At 41.4% G+C, this 15,031-nt stretch overlaps 1 protein-coding gene and 1 long non-coding RNA gene across 2 annotated transcripts in view; one reads left to right on the top strand and one right to left on the bottom strand.

The window, feature by feature from the left end:
* ZFHX3 (zinc finger homeobox 3) overlaps nucleotides 1–15,031 on the bottom strand; it is a 533,455-nt gene that overhangs the window by 449,521 nt on the left and 68,903 nt on the right. The window lies entirely within an intron of this gene.
* On the top strand, nucleotides 10,773–13,070 carry LOC121076991. Its single transcript, XR_005823859.1, has 3 exons — nucleotides 10,773–10,967; nucleotides 12,029–12,136; nucleotides 12,913–13,070. It is a non-coding gene; the product is annotated as an uncharacterized LOC121076991 (long non-coding RNA).

Consider the following 15,031-nt stretch of genomic DNA (forward strand, 5'->3'; position numbering starts at 1 on the left):
CCCAAACAGTGACAAGCCAAGATAGCCATTTCTGGTACAAAGTGGTGTTACTAACGTTAATTCTCTTTAATATGACTCAAACTGGAATGTATATAGAATATCGTAAATCAGGGAAGAAGCATGGAGCACATACTGCATCAGGGCTTACCAAGTAAGACAAAGAATGCACAAATTCAGATAATGCATAGACAGTAATATATATAAATGTAGACCAGCTAACATCCATCAAAATCTTTTAATGAATCAGAATATTTTTATATGACTTTCTATAGTCAAACATCATCTCTCCAGTTTCCCTTCTTAATCAGAGAAAAAAAGACAGTATAAGTTCTTAGGGACATCCCTAGTTCTGGAACCTGTGTGCATGGTGGCATGGTTCAGTGTTAACAACTCAGTCATCAGTTATGTTTGCAACCATTTTGTTCTTGCAGCAAACAAAAAGAGGGCTTAATTTAATAGTCACTGTACCAACAAACTCTTCTGGTTAATTTTATGGCTTGAATTTCAGTCCAGCATCCACTCTGATGCCCGCATTCAAAGTCAGTACCCATTATCCCATCTTGCTTTTCCACTCTCATCTATCACCTTGTTCACATAAGCTACCAAGAAGCTGCACACAAAGGCAGCTCCCAATTAAAGGGGGAACATTCCTTAAGTAAGACTCATACAGCACAACTTATTTGTGTGAGAGGAAGAAGCTGTGGATGACAGTGGATCACTGTCAGTGCCTGCCCTTAAGCCCTGCAGAAGACCAAGTGCTGAACTGCCGGTGCTCAGACACCACTGGCATTGCTGTCCCACGTTTCTAATTCACGCTCAGATGGGATGCGTCTCCTCTGCTTGCACGTCACCTACCTAGAGGCTGTGCAGAGGTGAGAGCAGGGCCCAGCCAGACCTGTGGCTTGGACCTTGTCTTACATGGGCTGACCTACAACCATGAAGGAGGTTTTCAGAACTGCAGACATTCAGCCTAAAACGTGCAGCTTGCCACCCTTCACCCTCCGGCTGCGCTCCAGCTGCAACAAAATCCCACAAAACCTGCCAGTGCCATATAGAGCAGAGGAACACGTTAACTACGCTCTCCATTTTGTTCATTCACCCTCTGCTTTCCAAATACAAAGGTAGCCCAGGACTACAGCAGGATAAAACTAAATGCGGCTGTTTTGGACAGGAGTGAAGGTGCCCAGGGAAGCAGCTGACGGATGGCTCACTCCCAAGAGAAACACAGGCAGAAGATTAACGGGGGGCTGGGAGCACTGTGCCACGGTAACACCATGTCGGGGTCAGCTCCCCACCACGCTTCATCTCCATCCAGCTCCTGTAGCTCAGAACACACTCTCTGAGGTGTAAATATAAAAGCAATTTTCAAAGCAAACTGCTCTGTGCCACATCACTTTTACCACTACCTTCTATACTCCTCAGTACACATCTCCATGAAGGAGTACATCATGCCTCCGGAAATTTTATCTCACCAAAATTAAACAGATATACTGAAAACTTTGGAAATCATAGAACTTACAACATCTACAAACGTTCGGATGAAAACCACTATTTTCCCACTTTGGTAGTTTTCTTATTCACCAAGACAGGCCCCAGTCAAAATCTATAAAAAGAATTTTTGAACAAAAACATAGTAAGTCTAAAAAAATCTGGCCAATCAAATCTACAATTAAAGAAAAAGTGTAATAAAAGTTTACTTCTTTTGAAGAATAAAGATGTATTTTTAAAAAGCTTTATATACAGCACTGAAATTAAGGTACAAGTCTAAACTAAATCTCATGTCAGATGCAAGACTGAACTGAATCGAGCAACAAATGAAAGCCAGGCTCCTAACTGCACAGTCCCCCTCATCATTAAAAAGATCTTGGGAAAGGCCAACATGAGTAATGCTGTAGGTGAATTCAATGCAATTTCTTACAGTGAGAATATCCATCCTGCTGCATATAAAACACCCTGAATTGCCAGCTTTGCCCTGGTGGGCCACCTTAAAACCTGTGGTTTTGGGGCAGAGCATAAGAACAAGGCCTTTTCATACAAGCTTAATAATGTGCCCAGATCTCTCTTGTGATTGCTCCGATATATAAGACAAATACTACTGAAGCTGTATTTCTCTGCTCTAAATTACTGTAGCAAATAAGAAGGGAACACAGGAATGGCTGTGCTGGGTCCAATCAAATGTCCCCTTAGTCCCATGTTCAGTACCCAGCCATCATCAACAGCAGGTACCCAGGGAGGAGTGCAAAAATAGAGCAAGCATACAGCACTACTTCCCTCAAACACCCTCCCGGGCTGTGGCAGCTTGTGGTTCACGGAGCCCTGTGCAGAAGGGGCATGTTTGTCTTTCATATCTCCTTATGGATTTCTCTTTCCATGCACTTGCCCAGCCTCCCCTTACACCTGTGTAAACTTACAGCATCCATCGTATCTGATGGGGGCAGAGAGGAAACTTTCTGCCTTCTTTTGCAGCATGACTGAGAAGGTTGTTGCTTTAAAAGGACATAACATGTCTTATCAATGACGAATAATCAATGCTATATCTCTATGTGCCAACTAATCTTAAATCCAGACTCCCATTTTCATTTCAGTGAGAATCACTCATTTGTAGTACACTTTGTCATTCCTGAAGCAACTGTCTGTTGTGGTCTCACTTCCCAAGGGTTTGTTCTCTCGTTAGGGAATTCTGTGCATAGTTTAACACTATGTACTTACTCTTATTTGCAGTTTTTGAAACTGTGTTTGCTTGTTTTATTTAAGAAAACCTATTTGAGTGAAGCTACCACAGAGACTCCTCAGCACACGTACCGGGTAACAGCGATTCATTTGCTCACATTACGTGAGATCCCAAGTTGGCCACTCCATCACATTTGAAAAATAAGTGCTCTTCAGCACCACATTTGTTTGAGGATCCAGAGCCATTACTGTGTTCACCTTGCCTTACAATAAATAGAACCAAAGACTTAATTGTGCAAAGAATCCAGCTAAAAACAGTTAAAGAAATACTGCTATCTATATATGTTGACATTTACTGGCAGAGGACAAAACTTTTTCAGAACTACAGAAAGCATCCTTTAGTTCCATCTCAAATACTCACTGCCCAAGCTTATCATGTTTCATATTGTACATTTAATATTATGTCATATTTATACTGTGGCATCATCTGCAAGTTCTATACCAATGGAAGAAATGACAGTAACTGCCTTAAAGATCTAGCAAGTTAAATGTCAAGCTGTGGAAATGGATAAAATTAGTAAGTGGGGCCAGTGAGGTGACAGGGAGAGCATGTACTACCCATAGCTGTATATGAACAACCCCTGGCAAATGAGCTGCATTGCTCACAGCTTGCTCTGCCATTACCAGGCTGCAGTCTTCAGTAGGCAGAGTTTTTTAGATGTGAAAGAAGGGAGGGCAGTGGCTTTGGGGACTTTGAGTGCTTTTCTCACTCTTTAGTGACAGTTTGGGAGAAAGTGCAAAAATACTCATCAGAAAAGCAAGTAATCAGAGAGGATGGGAATGAGGGCAGACATCCAGGATAGAAAAGTAAGCTCAGCAGAAGTACAGCAGGATTGACACCATTCTTGCTGAATTAGAACAGTTCAGTTGAAAGCGACCTACTAAGATCAAGTCCAACTCCCTGACCACTTCAGGGCTAACCAAAAGTTAAAGCATATTAAGGACATTATCCAAATGGCATGGGGCATCAAAAACTTTTCTAGGAAGCCTGTTCCAGTGCTTGACTGCCCTTATGGTAAAGAAATGTTTCCTGATGTCCAGTCTGAACTTCCCTGGTGCAGCTCTCTGCCCACACTGAGTCCTTGATCACTTTGCTCTCTTTGACTATAACCACCCCCCCACCCCCATTAAATTTAACGAAGGTATCAGATCATCTGTTTTGCATGTAGATTTGGATCTTCTTTTACAACTTACATGCATACATGGAAGTTTGGGGACCAAGATTCCTCAGAAAACTTTTCACTAGTTGCTTAACTCTGAAATGCAACTCCTAGTAGGAAACGTTACACCTTAAGTTTAGTTGGATTGGCAAGAGGTTTAACACCATAAATTCTATAATCAACACTTTCGGTCTTCTGTTTCATCTGTCTGACTGCCCATCCAGGATTTTGCAAACTATACAGGTGATAATCTGATAACCCTTCTCTCAAACCCATGTGGAAGTGTCTGCAGAACCTAAATTCCTCCATGGAACTAGCACAACATGCAGCATATCAGTCCACTTCATGTAAAAGTCTGAACTGTCAGCCTTAGGGCATTATAGATTCTCCTAATCTCATCTGAGACAAGTACAAAATATACATCTGACTTATCATTCTTTCAAATTAACCAACTGATGCAAAGAGAAAGATTCACAGTGTTGGTCAAACCTTCATAACTGCTGTTTCATCTCCTGCTAGGTTTCACTTCTGCTCCTCAAAAAGACAGGGTAAGGTTAAGAATGGGCTATTTCCTGTTGCTGCTTGTGTATCTAATGTGCAAACCCCTGATGCTGAAGGGTATAAACTTGTATTTAATGCTACTTTGAAGCTGCTTTCTTTTCCAGAAATAATTGTTGAGACCATACATGCAGAGTTGCTGGCTGCATTGTGTAACAGAGACAACAGGTGTTTTACAGTTTCCACTGCTGGCTCCCCCAGTGCTCACCTTTCTCTTGGTCCCAGATGTGCTAAGCCATAGTAAAAGAGGCTTCCAACCTCTACAGCCTCCGAGGCAGCAGGACACCTATCGTTGTAGTGATGTGCCCATCTCAGTCAAAGGAATCACACAAAGCCTGACCTGCTGTCTTCAGTTGCTATTCATTTATATTTAAAACTTTCTTCTCATCCAGTGACGATGACAGTACATGTCTCATTGCTGTCCAGGGACAAAAGGCTGCTATTTTGTGCTACATAGACTTCACTCTCAGTATTGTGCCCGAGAACAACTTAAAAAATGCAAAAAGTCTGTAAAAATGCTCAGCTTATTGTCCTACCAAGATAATGGAGTCAGAGGACTCTTCCACTGGAAATCTCACTGGGTTAATGGGAAATGATGGGGACAGCCATGATAAAGAGCAGCGAGTGTTGCTGTTACCCAGGACCACCAACCTGTGCAGTAACAGAGCACAGGAAACCAGCAGACAAAAGTACTCCACGGTTACAGACATTTACAAAACTGCTTCAGAAAGTACCTAGGATAAAATTGAGCAACGTGGCCTTTCAGCCTTTGGAGTCTTTGGTACACCAAGCCAGAAAGAACTTCAAGTGCACTCAGCACAGAAAAGCCCTGCAGCAGGTTAGGGCGCCACGGGGACCACGGTCCAACTTCACACTGCAATCCAACCCAACGAGAGAGCCAACTCACCAGCAGTGCCACCAGACCTTTTTTCTTCTTAAAAAGAAAACAGAATGAGACCTGAAGCAAGATGCCCCAGATGGATCTGCAGGGATGATGAAGAGCTGACCTCCGACCCCTGAGCCAACCTACCCCTCCACCACCACAGCCAAGGCAAAATCCACCTCTCACTATAGGTGTCGCTGTGGACCTATCCAGAGTACCTGGAATACTGCACATCTGTGTGTGATAGGGAGCAAGGGAAGAAGAATGAATACTTGAAAATTAATGATGTCAGCCTGTCTTCGTATATCAAGCTAATTTGAAAGGGCTTTAATTTTCTTAAGGGATAAAAAAAGGTTTCTTTGCTAGATTAAACTTGCAATTGTCATTCATATATTGTTTATAAGGTACTCATCTCCTCACTCTGTATTTTTTTGTTTTTGATTTTGTATACTAGTTAGCAGTGAAGACTTGTCTGCATGTATCAGAAGGAATAAAGAGAGAAATGTCCTTAACTGTCAGTTTTAATAAGAGGAGTCAACATGCCTCTATTCAGGTTAAATATTGCCCTGTCACATTTCAATAGAGTCAACAGATTTTTTTTTTTAAAGAAAAGTCAAAAGCACTGTGTTTGCAAAAAATAATAATAAAAACCCTACCCCCCACCTCCTTGTCATAGAGTGTCAAAGCCCTTCTTTATTGGGGGGGGGGGGCGTGGAGGCAGGACAGAATTCTTTTGTAAAATGTGAAAAATTACTACTCATAATTGGCACTGACATGAAAAAGGTTGGGTTTTTTTGTTAGAAAAACAAAGAAAATCTCTAATTTAATAATCACCTGCAAAGTGTTATTGTGATGGGAACAAAAAACACACAATCAAAGTCATCTCTTTTAAGTAACTATAGTGTTTTTAAGCAATCACTGCACTTTACTGCAGCTCATACACATAAACTGATGTGCAAAGTATAACAAGACACTCCAAATTCCTGAAGTAAAGTTTCTCAAATAACAAGTGACAAGCTACACAGAAGAAGAGCAAGAAAGGACCTGTCACATAAAAAACAGTCACCAAAATGAAGTAGAAGTAGGAGATTCCGCAGCGATTGATATCATAAGAAAATTTGCAAAAGTTGACTTCCTCTGCTGGGCAAAGTCTGATCTCCCTGACAGCCTGGTACCTCGTGGCCCTCGCATGCAAACTGACACAGGGTCCGTCCTGCTTAGTCAACACTGATCTAGTTCTGTGGAGGAAGATGAGATATAAAGATGACATCTCATGGAAAGGATAACCTCCCAATACCACACTTCAAAAGTTCTTAATTTACCTACAGTGACACTGTTTAAAGTCCAAGATCGTTACTTGGAACTACTTGTGCTTCACTTCCTTTATTGAAGGGCAGCACCAATTAGAAGCTAGTTCCTGGTCCATGCTGCATAAATTCACAAATACAACTGAATAAAATTTAACAAAGAGAACACAGACCTCGGGAACTCTCACATGGTGCCAGAACTTGACAGGAAGAGGCAGAGAATGGAACCACGCCTCAGCAGAGTGGTGCAAACCAGTTCCTAACCCAGCAACGTCACCTGGCTTTGCTGCCACCCCCTGCTCTAGGGATGCAGAGGCTGTGGCTTCCAGCAGCCCCTCCACAGACCCATCCACATCTCAGCCCACAGCCCCTGCTGCCAGAGCTGTCCTGAGGAGGACAGCCCTTTGGATGAGCTACATGAGCCTCGTAATTTCTTAAGCTAGAGGAGAGCCTTCCTTGCATGGGGCAACAACCAGGGTGTCACTATGTCCCGCATTAAGGAAACACAGGGTCTTTGACAGAAATCTTAACATCTGTAAAACTGCTTACACAAAGTTTCCAAAGCAAAGCTCACATAGGTCAGTAATGCCAAAAAAGCCTCTCTCTATTCAGGTAAAGCAGATCTCTAAAATCCAGGTGGTTCCCAAGATTTTGTTTTACAAGCCATCTGCCAGATGCTTACATTTCATTTCACAGACAGTCTAATTTTCATGAAATGGCTCTAAGATTTATTCAGTGAAACCAAATCCCACTGCATATAAAGCAGGGGCTAAGCAGAAAAGCAGAGCACCGCGGCTCTGTTCATCTCCCCTGTAAAGGCATGCGGCCAGCAGGACAAGGGACATGGTCAGGATGGTTTTTCCATCCTGCTCAGAGTACGCACCCGTTGGAACCTGCTTCATTATTTACAAATTCAATAACCAGCGCGCTCCCCTCTGACTTGCCTCCACGCAGGCTGCCTGCCAATAGAAACCCTTTCAGGAAATCCAGCTGGCTAATAAGGCTGGCACTTGGTACAAAAGGCTCTTCCTTTCAGCTGGCATCTGAACGCCTGCCCCGCATGGTTTCGGAAACAGCGGAGCAATTGTCCTGCATTGCACTGCGTGCTGGGAGCCCAGGGTGTTCGAAAACACCGACCCTGGCAGAAAAGATCACAGTGCGAAGGGGCAAAACAGACTTGTGGAAAAAAAAAGATACTGGCAAAAAGAATTTCATTTTAAAATGTAAGAGGAAGCAGACACTTTATTAGGCAAAGGCAGCAGTTCAGATAACAATAGTGCTGAACTTCCCTGAGGAAAGCACAAACCTTAGCACACTTCCTCAGTGCCCAGACTTTAAAAAGTCTGCTTTAAAAGTAGAACGGTAAATCAGTATCATGCATAAAGATTATCAATGAAACTCTGACATTTAACAATAGCACTGCTTTCTCATGAAAATGATTTTTTGAGCTGTCCCTAAACTTATAGGAATAAGTACTAAAAAAAGAGGAACTGACATTTACTGTGAAAACAGTAATTTACCTGAAAATGGTGCATGGTTCAAACAAAAGCCATCTTCAAGTTAACAAATATATCTAGCCATAAACATACAGGTGTCAGATTAATTTGGCAGTCCCAATATTTAAAAATAATACCTTAATAGAATACCAATTAAAATTATGGGGTTTCTGCTTTACAGCATGCGATGTGTGAAGGACTCAAAAACCAGAATCACTTTGTTCTGAAACAGCAAGTTCTTTGCTCCCACTACTTCCTTGGTGAATATTTACCTTTTAAAGAACTTGTAAGCTTTAACAACAGCAACAAATTCTTCCATTCTGGCCTGGCTGTGCCTCAGCACACAGAAACGACCAGGAGCAAGGCCTGGCAGGACCACATGCAGACGCCATGAGGAGCAAGCAGCCCAGGCCTGCAGGCTGCAGCCTGTCCCCTCCAGCAGCAAGGCCGCTGGCAAAGTTCCTCAGCCTTCAACTGGCATGAGTTTGTTGTTGCAGAACCAGGCAAAAGTACCCATGCTGACCTTCTGAACTCAATAAGTGGTAATTTCTAGCACTTAATTTTCTTCTCTGGCTTTATTTCCTTTGGCAGGGCATGTGAGACCACAGCATCCCCACTGCCCAAACACCCAGTCATGGCCCAAGGCCAGTGTCTGCACCAGGTAAACGCTTATTTGGTCAGTAACACATTCAAACGAATCCCTTTTATTGACAACATATTCTACTCACTGTCAAGCTCTTGATCAAGTAAAAGATCCTCTCAAGCTTTGCATTTTCTATAAGTAAGTTTCGTAGAACTGGAGATGGCTTAATCCCTCCCAGTCATCAGCTACTGGCTCATAGCAGACTTGTGCATCTCACAACTGAATGTTTCCAGTTGTTACTGAAATTGTGACCTGATGTCACAGGAAGTTAATTTTCCTTGGCAGCTCACTTTTAAATTTAGCCTTTCATACGCTTTTCTAAAGCAGACATTGCTAGTGTGACTTCATATAAACAGACAACAAGTATTTCATAAATTAATCTTTGTAAGACAGGCTTCATTAATCTGTAAAAGACTCTAGTTGTACGTTAACCCAAAGGGCATAACACTGAAATCCTGTGATGTCTTCTGACATACAAAAGTAGCTCTAAATTTGCAGTCATTATCCAAATAAGCCTCCTGATAAGTTAAATGCAATCATATACTTGGTTTGTGAAAAAAACTGCAAAGATCTCAAATTACCTTCACATATGTGTGATATATATTTAATTATAAAGTGTCATATAAAGGGGGTGTTTAAGTACAGTTTCAGATATTTTTTTCCTCAATATACTTAGGCATTATAACATCTGGCAAAGCCCACACTGACAACTGCTGGACCTAAGAAATATTTAGCACTATTTAGCACTTTGTTTAGAAAATCTTCCAAAACTACTACTTCAGCAATTAAAAGAACACATGATGCTTACCACTCATAAAGGTTATCTCCTTAGTCCTTTCACTTTTATTATGCTTACTTTATTTATTTTAACCTTATGCCATTCGTATCTTTCTCATGCTGATACATATAAAGAACTAAAGAACTTTCTGGAGTCTGCATGGAGATGAGTTGTTTGTGGATTTATGGGTATTTTTCAGTACTAAGATGAAAAATAACAGAAAATAGCCCAGAATTTCTCTTAACATTTATTAAAACCTTTATTTGTAAGTGCTTGAACACATGCACAGATTGTTTACAATCAAAGGTACCTGCATAAGCAATTTCCTCATTTGCATCTGCAGCCCTAATGTTTTGGCATGCAGGTGACTACTTCCATTCTTTTTCTAGGCACACTTATGGAAGTCCCATAAAAACCTGCACCTGTATATCTAAGAGACTTCTGTCTGTTTCTAGCAAAGCTTGGAGCATTTTTCTTTCAGTGCCAGCACTGTTTTCATTTAGCATGGCCATTTTTCCTTTTTTTTTATTTTTTCCCTCCCTGGGTATGTAATATTTTCAACTTTGGAACAGTACATGTCACTCTAGCAGGAATCCAAAATGCTTTAGCAGGAACAAAACTCTTAAGAGATTACTGCCCAGCACACCCTGGATTAAATCTCACAATTAGGAACTCAATTTGCATTCTCAAAGTGGAATTCATTGTTACGACTACAACTGCAGTTGACACAGTAGAATAAGCTATTGTTGAAGTAATTCCTGCAAAAGGTCATATACTTAAACCCTTCAATTTTTCCTGACAACCTCTCAGAAATGAACGCCTCAGTGGCTCTGTGGCCAAATAAGCCACACTGACCACCCCACTTGCTTCCACAGGCAGTGTGGGCAATTATCACCCACCTTGGAAGCTCCTGGTTACAAAATATGCCTGGGGAATTTGAGAGACCTCCATGTCACACCAAGACACTGCCACCCTTGCCAGGCAAGGATCAGCACAGAGCGCTCCTGCCCTGGGGAGCAGCTGGGCTTTGCAGAGGGGAAGGGGCACAGGTGGGCCACCAAGGCACTGGGATGCTGATGGTGCAGAGGGGCTGCAGTGGAGGGGTGCTGTGCAGCACCAACTGTGAGCCCACATCTCTGCCAAGTTTCCAACTCTGGTAGAGCATCTCCAGGGTAGGAAAAGAGAAGGTGGCTTGCAAGAAACAGCAATTTTGCCAGGCTGAGATGATAGTGATCTACTTTTTTTTTCCTACTTGAATTCTCTCTGCTTAGGTTTATGCATTAACCCCTGCTTGAGGAGTTCTCTGCACACATGGTGCTGTGTCCCATCTCCATCTGGAAGGGGTGAGGCACCTGCAGTGAGGATTCCCACCATCATCTCATAGTGGATTCATAAGACATCCTACATCCAAAGTGACTACGTATCTCATTTCATTATACCAACCCAGCTGCTGTTGTTACACAGTCTAATAAACTTTAGGAGTGTAGAGTTACTCAACTGAACATTATGTTAGTCTTAACATTATCCAGGGGTAGGATTGTCAGATTCATAAATTATTCTATCACTGAACAGTGAAAGAGAGGGGAACCTCCTAGTTACGATTTTACTATAAATATCTCTTGTGAAGAAGATGCAGGCTCAACAGAATTCAGCTTTTAAATTGCTCCTAAGAATTACCTATAATTTTTCCCTCCGCCCTTTTTACTCATACTAAATATGGTCATGGAGCAGAGTGGGAAGTGTACAGTCCATACAGCATAAGCAATAATTCCTTTCTATTCTGTTGGGCTTTGTGTCACACAGAAGGCATAATGCGTTATTGATGAGCTGATATTAAGCTATTTTTACACAGTGTCAGAACACAGTAACTCCTTTTCAGAGGCTTTCCTATGCAATTTCGTCCAAGTAACATCTCTGTGTGGAAACCATCTATGTACCATGCTGTTGCTGCACGTACACTAGTAATGTACACAACAGGCTAACTGTGCCACAGAGCATTTGGAGTCTTTGTTTAAATTCCTTCAAAAACAAGGAGGTGCTGTATATACCGGACACTCAGCCCAGATCCTAACCAAAACTTCTGTCTCAGAAATAAGCTCTTTTTAAACACTTCTGAAATGATATATGCTGCATTTTGCATACATTCAAGTTATCATTTAAAGATATCTGGTCTGTCTTTTCCTGATAAATTAATATAAAATTCACTTTGGTGGCCAATGTATGATATATTTGTGTGTACTATTGTGACTGGTACAACTAATCTTTATTTAGTGTAGTTGCTGAGTATCTTTAGTGCTGTTACCACTGAATAAATATAATCTCATTATCTTTTGGCCCTGGAATGTAGAAGTATTTTTATGAGTATCTTCTGTCCCCCCCACAAAAAAAAATCTGGGTAACCTTGTGAATGCAGTTATTTGATGATGTTCAGTTGTTTATTATTCTCAAGTAAGGCAAAAAAGTCGTCCTCCAGGACCTTTGATTCTTGACACATCTCAAAAAGATGCAAAAGTGGCACTTCCCCTACAAAGGCTCCACCACAGCACAAGGAACAACCTATGTTTTATCACTGTTTCTGCAGGTAAAAGCTGCCATTGCAAATTAGTACTTTACAGATCTAAGATAGATCCCCTTCTCTGCACAGACTCTGTTTAGACTGGACTTTTTCTCTAATGTGTTAAATTTTCCCATTGGGTTAAAAAATCACTCCCAGTATCTCGCCTGGGAACATATGGGGGCATTGGGTCGCTGCATGTCCAAAACAAGGGAGAAACTGATATGAGAACTGTTTCTGAACTCTGTAGTCTGCACAAAAATCTAAAAAAGCCCAAAAGCACAAGATGGTGTGCTAGTATTACTTCTTCTACATTTCCATTAAGCACACTCGCTTTGTGTCAGTTCCCACTTGCACCTTGTGTTGGCTTCAATATTTAAATTAGGAATCTGAAGGATTTACACCCATGCTCAGCTCTAATCACAGACAACAACCGTCAAATGCTCTCGTGCAAATCAGAAACTAGAGGAAAGGCTTAAGAACAAAATGCAGCCAGACCTTGCTGGTATGAGCCTGTTCATAACATTGTTAGATTCAGGGATGGGGTGGTGGCAAGAGACAGAAAACTCCCCAATGACTTCAGAAAACTCTATAATCCACCCAACTAATCCAGTTTTAATTATATCAATAAGCAGATAGGGGACCAGACTATTTTTCAGGATAGAACAGTGTATGAATAATTTTTCATGCTATTTCTATTCTGCTTTTAAAGAATATCTAGAAATAATCAGTGTGAGCAAATCTATGAGAAAAAAAATTATATGGTGTTGCTACATTAAGATTTAATGTTCCTATTCCTGCAGTGAAAAGAAAAGCAGCCAGATGTTGTGCATTGCTCTATGCAGCAGCACCAGATCACTCAGTTCAAAGTAAAGGTGTTTTTTTCCTTATTTGCATGAAAGTAAAAACGTATCCTGAATTGCAAACTATTTACCACCTGAGAAAATGAAAAAAATCAAAAAAAAAGTGTTCCTCATAGATATATGCACATCTAAGAAACAAGAGAGGATTTTCAGTAGAGGGGAGCACACGTGGGGTCTTGCCACAAAATGGGGGAACACAGGATGCTGAAACGTGGTGGGTGTTACCAAAGTTTGTGATTGCACAGTAATAAAAAAGCAAGCTACGTTACTTTAAAGAAAAATGCAAGACACTGGGTAGTCACAGTTCTTAAAGATTTCTGTAAAGCCAAATTTCCCCTTCACAAAATATTAACAGGATAGAGAGAGATTCAAATCAAACCCGTGATGTCAGGAAGTCCTGTGCTGACTTTATCGACCATTTTACATCTTGTTGCACCCTATTCATCACTCTTAGCACCTATATGTAATCTTCAGGTCTCAGCTACCTGATACAGAGAAATTGCTTCCATGCAGATCTGTGAAGTAGTCATTTCTCTTTTGCAATTATGTAATAAATGTGACCAATATAAGAACTGGAAAAAAAATCTTGAGACAAAATAAAAGCAGAGTGACTGTTGACCTCTGGGTCCTTTGTATTCCACGAAGTGCTACGAAATATTGTTCATTTATTTCTGAACATCTCCCAGAAAAGTCCAAACACATGCCACTTCTTTGCAAAACAACGTACCTAAAAACCCTCAGGCACCAGTGCAGGAGACACCATTAACCAGCATAAACCAAATCTTGATCCATTACTGTCACTCAGTCTATATAGTGAAGAGGTTTCTTTCACAATCCAAACCGTACACCTCAGACAGATTAAATAGTCACTGCCTATCTCTTGTCTGCTAACCCAGACCCCCTGTGCTCTGGGTCTCCAAACCCATCTCCTCCCTCTGCTCTGCAGAGCCTCCCACAGGCAACACCCACCAAGATCAGCCCTCAAGAGCACCTGCGATTTTGACTGATTGGACCAGGGTCTTACAAAAGAAAGAACATGTTGGAGCACATCATAAATTGCATTTTGTTATAGCACATGTACTTCAGTGCTGAAGAAGTCCATCACGCATCCACCAGGAGTACAGGGCAGGGATGCTGTGCACCCTCCAGCTGTTTGTTGTGAAAACAAGCAGTTCGGTTTCTGTTTCAAGAAAATCATTGGAAACAGTGTTGGCAGAATGGTACGCAAAGACAGAGGAGCCCAAAGTGTGTGAACAGATCTTCAGTAGCACAGATGCTTGCCACCGGTTGTGGAAGGACTCAACGCACTTTTCCCAAACTTGTAGGCATTCAGCCTGCGCAACACTACCGAGAGGCAGCCAGGGGACATCAGAGGCCCAGGGAGGCCAAGGTGGGATTTGGGGCCCCAGCCCCTGGGACCCACACAGCAGAAAGAGGGGAGCAGCCCCAAGGTCCAGCCCAGCCCTCAGCAGCTCTTGGAGCTGTCTGTGTCAGAGAAGCCTCACCCAGCTTCTGACTCTTGGAAACTGACATGAAGGGTTACATCCCTTCCAGATCTTCTTTAGAGCCTGTTTTCCAAGTTAGAAACAAATCATCTTTTAGAAACAAAAACAAAATTTCCCATAGAAGGCTGTGGATGAAAGGAAATTTAAATGATTCACAAGTTTTGAAGATTTCACCTAGTTCATTTATAAAAAAGTCTGGAAAAATGTTTCAACACTGAAGTAGTTTATTAACCCCCATTCACTGGAACAAAATATTTATCTAATCTCCCTTTATTTATTGTCTAGAGCTTTTACTGTATACTAATAGTAAATTTTAAGAAGGACAAATCCAAACAAAATTTGATACAAAATTCTTAAATGATTTTTCTTCTGATTTCAGACTACGGTTACAATTTGGACCAAAGTCAGATTTTAACATATAAAAGTTCCTAGTAAGTGTGCAACTTCCTTGTTTAGCTTTACCATTTGCACATGCAAAATAAAAAAGGACAGAGGTGGCAGTCTAGAAATAAATTCCTGTATTTTCCTTTTTTTCAGGATTTTACATATATTTT

The sequence above is a fragment of the Cygnus olor genome, chromosome 12, assembly GCF_009769625.2.
Source record: "Cygnus olor isolate bCygOlo1 chromosome 12, bCygOlo1.pri.v2, whole genome shotgun sequence".
NCBI classification, from domain to species: Eukaryota; Metazoa; Chordata; class Aves; order Anseriformes; family Anatidae; genus Cygnus; species Cygnus olor.